Below are 6,068 nucleotides of genomic sequence, written 5' to 3'. Positions count from 1 at the left end.
CGGGAGCGAACACCCGTGGCGAGGCCTGCGCGGACACCCCGCAGTTCCTCTGCGCCTGCAGGCTCCCAGGAGGAGGAGGGGGAGATAGAGGTATGATGGAGAGATGCCGCCCTTTCCTGCCTGTGGACATCACACTCTGTTGGTGGATCCGGGTACACACAGGCGGAAGTGGGTGTGCTTGACGCCACCGCCCTGGCTGGTAACTCCGCAGAGAAATCCCCTTGAAGAAGCATCATCGTGGAAAGATAGAAAGAGCTGATAAAAAAATCTGCTGGAAAGAAGAGGGGGAATATTACTGTGGAAAGTAATGATGGTACAGATGCTCGTCTTGGTTTTAGGGAATTTGCAGTACATTTTGCAGTGAAAGAAGGACTGAGGAATAAACCAGGGTCGACGTAAAGTCTGGTACAAAAGTATTGGAAGGGTACAGGTGTTGGCATACCCACAGGGGCATCATCCTGAAGCTTGTTGGCTTATTGAGCACCCTGATTCACAGTGTGAATGCGATCCACTTAGTGCTTCTTTCCGAGTTATGTGACTAGTCTAAAATACACATTGAAAAAACCTTTTCTGGAACCAAATAGTCTTGCTAGGTAGTTAGAATAGGAAAAAGGAGTCCAGAATGGCGGTGGCTAAAAGACAAAGAAGGGAAAAGCCCCGAAGATAGAACAAAGGAAGGTCCGAGGACCAGAGTGAGGACCTCAGGTAAAACAAACAGCCCTCCTGGCTACCCCAGTTTACATAGGGCAGGCTCAGGGGGAGAAGAAAAATCATATAGAGGAGCCAAAACTGAGCCAGGGGCTTCTCTTCTCTCAGCTTCTTTAGGGTCGGCCAGCCCTCACACCTGGAGGATGTATTTTCCTTTACTTTCTAAATAAACCAGCTGTAACATGGAGCTGTAACACTGGTCCATCCATGGTGTCAAAGTTTTGCTGCGGTGAGACTGAACCAAGGAAATTATGACCTCCCCTGACAGTTTGATCACTGACCTAGAGCCAGACATCCTGGAATGTGAAGTCAAGTGGGCCTTAGAAAGCATCACTACGAACAAAGCTAGTGGAGGTGACAGAATTCCAGTTGTGCTATTCCAAATCCTGAAAGATGATGCTGTGAAAGTGCTGCACTCAATATGCCAGCAAATTTGGAAAACTCAGCAGCAGCCACAGGATTGGAAAAGGTCAGTTTTCATTCCAATCCCAAAGAAAGGCAATGCCAAAGAATGCTCAAACTACCGCACAATTGCACTCATCTCACACGCTAGTAAAGTAATGCTCAAAATTCTCTGAGCCAGGCTTCAGCAATACGTGAACCGTGAACTTCCTGATGTTCAAGCTGGTTTTAGAAAAGGCAGAGGAACCAGAGATCAAATTGCCAACATATGCTGGATCATGGAAAAAGCAAGAGAGTTCCAGAAAAACATCTATTTCTGCTTTATTGACTATGCCAAAGCCTTTGACTGTGTGGATCACAATAAACTGTGGAAAATTCTGAAAGAGATGGGAATACCACCAGACCAACTGATCTACCTCTTGAGAAATCTGTATGCAGGTCAGGAAGCACCAGTTAGAACTGGACATGGAACAACAGACTGGTTCCAAATAGGAAAAGGAGTATGTCAAGGCTGTATATTGTCACCTTGTTTATTTAACTTATATGCAGAGTACATCATGAGAAATGCCAGACTGGAAGAAACACAAGCTGGAATCAAGATTGCCAGGAGAAATATCAATAACCTCAGATATGCAGATGACACCACCCTTGTGGCAGTAAGTGAAGAGGAACTCAAAAGCCTCTTGATGAAAGTGAAAGTGGAGAGTGAAAAAGTTGGCTTAAAAGCTCAACATTCAGAAAACGAAGATCAGGGCACCCGGTCCCATCACTTCATGGGAAGTAGATGGCAAAACAGTGAAAACAGTGTCAGACTTTATTTTTCTGGGCTCTAAAATCACTGCAGATGGTGACTGCAGCCATGAAATTAAAAGATGCTTACTCCTTGGAAGGAAAGTTATGACCAATCTAGATAGCATATTCAAAAGCAGAGACATTACTTTGCCAACAAAGGTTCGTCTAGTCAAGGCTATGGTTTTTCCTGTGGTCATGTATGGATGTGAGAGTTGAACTGTGAAGAAGGCTGAGCGCCAAAGAATTGATGCTCTTGAACCGTGGTGTTGGAGAAGACTCTTGAGAGTCCCATGGACTGCAAGGAGATCCAACCAGTCCATTCTGAAGGCGATCAGCCCTGGGATTTCTTTGGAAGGAATGATGCTAAAGCTGAAACTCCAGTACTTTGGCCACCTCACATGAAGAGTTCTCATTGGAAAAGACTCTGATGCTGGGAGGGATTGGGGGCAAGAGGAGAAGGGGACGACAGAGGATGAGATGGCTGGATGGCATCACTGACTCGATGGACGTGCGTCTGAGTGAACTCCAGGAGTTGGTGATGGACAGGGAGGCCTGGCATGCTGCGATTCATGGGGTCGCAAAGAGTCGGACACGACTGAGCAACTGATCTGATCTGATCTGGACTGAAAAACCCAAAAGAATGAGTTTCATCACCCTGGTAATATTCTTTTCAGTCTTGTGTTCTAGTCTCTCAACTGTTGAAAAGAGACAAAGACAGTTAAGTTATCAGGAGTAAGGAATTGTCATCAGATGCCAAAACATGTATGTTTTAACTTGAGAAATTATTGCTCTTTGAAGCAGAATAAGTGAAGTCGCTCAGTCGTGTCTGACCCTTTGTGATCCCATGGAATTTTCCAGGCAAGAGTACTGGAGTGGGTTCCCATTTCCTTCTCCAGGGGATCTTCCTGACCCAGGGATTGAACCCAGGTCTCCTGCATTGCAGGCAGATGCTTTACCATCTGAGACACCAGGGAAGTTCCCCAGAAGTTCTGATGCAGAATATCAGAACAAATAAATATACCGCCTCTCAAACTCTCCTGTCTGACTATTTATAATTTTCTGAAGCCAAAAATTGATGTTTAATAAAAATAATGTTTATAAATATATGCAATATTTTAGGTTTAGATTATTTTTAGTCATATTAAGTAATAGAGAGAACATATTTTAAAATATCCTGCTCCCATATTTACTTCTCAGTGGAGTAAAACTTTAATATGTAATATTTTATTTGTTTTAATAGACATTTATTTTAACAAATGTTCATTATGCTAAATATTGCTTGCTAGTGCTAGGTCGCTTCAGTCGTGTCCGACTCTGTGCGACCCCATAGACGGCAGCCCACCAGGCTCCCCTGTCCCTGGGATTCTCCAGGCAAGAACACTGGAGTGGGTTGCCATTTCCTTCTCCAATGCATGAAAGTGAAAAGTGAAAGTGAAGTTGCTCAGTCGTGTCTGACTCCTAGCGACCCCATAGACTGCAGCCTACCAGGCTCCTCCATCCATGGGACTTTCCAGGCAAGAGTACTGGAGTGGGGTGCCATCGCCTTCTCTGTACACTAAATATAACACAAAGTTAAACAGGATATTCCATGGATAGAAACATGGAGGGAATTAAATATTTCTATTTGTGAATTAGGCAAATTTTGGATTCATATGTAATTTATTCATTTTCAAATTCTACTTTCTAAAAGTGAAAAAGTACACTGGTAGTTAGAATACACATCTGTTAAAAAGTAGAGTCCTTTATAATCATTTACTCAATGGACTTGAGTTTGAGCAATCTCCGGGGGACAGTGAAGGACAGGAAGGCTGGCATGCTGCAGCACATGGGGTCACAAAGAGGCAGACGCGACCGAGTGAGTGAACAGCAACAAATGGTTTTACAGTAATTATTTTCAACACATAATCAGGAATACTTTCTAAATTATTGGTGAAACATTATTGGTGTTACAAATTTTTAGTGATTTTTTGCCTGGGGAGCCTTAATGTGGGGCGGCCCAGCAACTGCTTGCAAAGGCCTCCCGTGGCTGTTTGCTTCCTTCTACCAGAGCTAGCTGTGCTCTCCGCTTCGGTTTTTTGCAAGCCAGGGCTGCGCCTGCCACTCTTCGCCAGGGGCCCATGGAAAGTGCCAGGTGCCCTCAGCTAGGTGACCCCAGCATGGCACACCCATGGGAGGTGCCAGGTGCCTTCAGCTAGGTGACCGAAGCATGGCACCCCGCTGTGGTGTTGATACACTCCGGAAGCCTCCTTCCCCATGGGCAGTACTGCGCTGACCTAGAAATGTGTTTGCAAGGCTCAGAAAGTGTAGGGTGACACACGGCCCTGACTTGGGAATTGAGGCCCTTGAAGCAGGCTTGGTGGTCTGACCCCCGAGGAGCCAAACCCCAGCTGCGAGGAGAGCCCTGAAAACACATTCTCTTGCCTGCCTTTCCTTCCTCCAAGATAGATAGCTTTCCCAGTCTCTTGTGTGCTGAGAGTCACACAGGGCTGGGATGCACTTGTTTTAATGTCATTATTCAGTAGCAATTGCCCCTGAGGCCCTGCACCTAGGTTGGGCTCCGAACACTCACAGGCAAATCAAAATGACCTCCAAATGAGTAAGCTCTTTGCATCAAGTGGCCAAAGTATTGGAGTTTCAGGTTCATATTTGTCCTTCCAATGTATATTCAGGCCTGATTTCCTTTAGGATGGAGTGGTTGGGTCTCCACAGTTCAAAAGCATCAAGTCTTTGGTGGTCAACTTTCTTTATAGTCCAACTTTCACATCCATACATGACACATGGATAAACCATAGCCTTGACTAGACAGATCTTTGTTGGCAAAGTAACGTCTCTGCTTTTTAGCATGCTGTCTAGTTTGGTCATCACTTTCTTTCCAAGTTGTAAGCGTCTTTTTGGAAAAGACAGTGGCACCCCACTCTAGTACTCTTGCCTGGAAAGTCCCATGGACGGACGAGCCTGGTAGGCTGCAGTCCATGGGGTGGCTAAGAGTCAGACACGACTGAGTGACTTCACTTTCACTTTTCACTTTCATGCATTGGAGGAGGACATGGCAACCCACTCCAGTGTTCTTGTCTGGAGAATCCAAGGGACAGGGGAGCCTGATGGGCTGCCGTCTACGGGGTCGCACAGAGTCAGACACGACTGAAGTGACTTAGCAGCAGCAGTAGCAAGCCTCTTTTAATTTCATGGCTGCAGTCACCATCTGCAGTGATTTCCGAGCCCCCCAAAATAAAGTCTGCCGCTGTTTCCACTGTTTTCCCATCTATTTGCCATGAAGTGATGAGGCCAGATGCCATGATCTTAGTTTTCTGAATGTTGAGCTTTAAGATAGCTCTTACACTCTCCTTTTTCACTTTTATCAAGAGGCTCTTTAGTTCTTCCCTTTCTGCCATAAGGGTGGTGTCATCTGCATATCTGAGGTTATTGATACTTCTGGCAATCTTGATTCCAGCTTGTGCTTCATCCAACCCAGCGTTTCTCACGATGTACTCTGCGTATAAGTTAAATAAGCAGGGTGACAATATACAGCCTTGACATATTCCTTTTCCTATTTGGTACCAGTCTGTTGTTCCATGTCCAGTTCTAACTGTGGCTTCCTGACCTGCATACAAATTTCTCAAGAGGCAGGTCAGGTGGTGTGATATTCCCATCTCTTTCAGAATTTTCCCCACTTTATTGTGATCCACACAGTCAAAGGCTTTGGCATAGTCAATAAAGCAGAAATATATGTTTCTCTGCAACTCTCTTGCTATTTCCTTGATCCAGTAGATGTTGGCAATTTGGTCTGTGGTTCCTCTGCCTTTTCTAAATCCAGCTTGAACATCTGGAAGTTCACGGTTCACGTATTGTTGAAGCCTGGCTTGGAGAATTTTGAGCATTACTTTACTAGCGTGTGAGATGAGTGCAACTGCGAGGCAGTTTGAACATTCTTTGTCATTGCCTTTTTTTGGGACTGGAATGAAAACTGACCTTACAACCTAGAGGTTTTCAATTGCAAATGCTAAAAGAACCAGCTTTGCAGTTTCCAAGAAAAAAAAAAAAGTTTTATTTTAACCAATTTTCTCTGAAATCCAAGGAATATCATGGCCATCCTGCATCGAAAATTCATCTTTCCTTTATGTAGTCATAGTTTCATGCCTAAATTATAGACCAAATAATGCTCAAAT

The sequence above is a fragment of the Bos indicus x Bos taurus genome, chromosome 15 (assembly GCF_003369695.1).
Source record: "Bos indicus x Bos taurus breed Angus x Brahman F1 hybrid chromosome 15, Bos_hybrid_MaternalHap_v2.0, whole genome shotgun sequence".
Lineage (NCBI taxonomy): Eukaryota > Metazoa > Chordata > Mammalia > Artiodactyla > Bovidae > Bos > Bos indicus x Bos taurus.
This window is presented reverse-complemented; position numbering follows the sequence as displayed.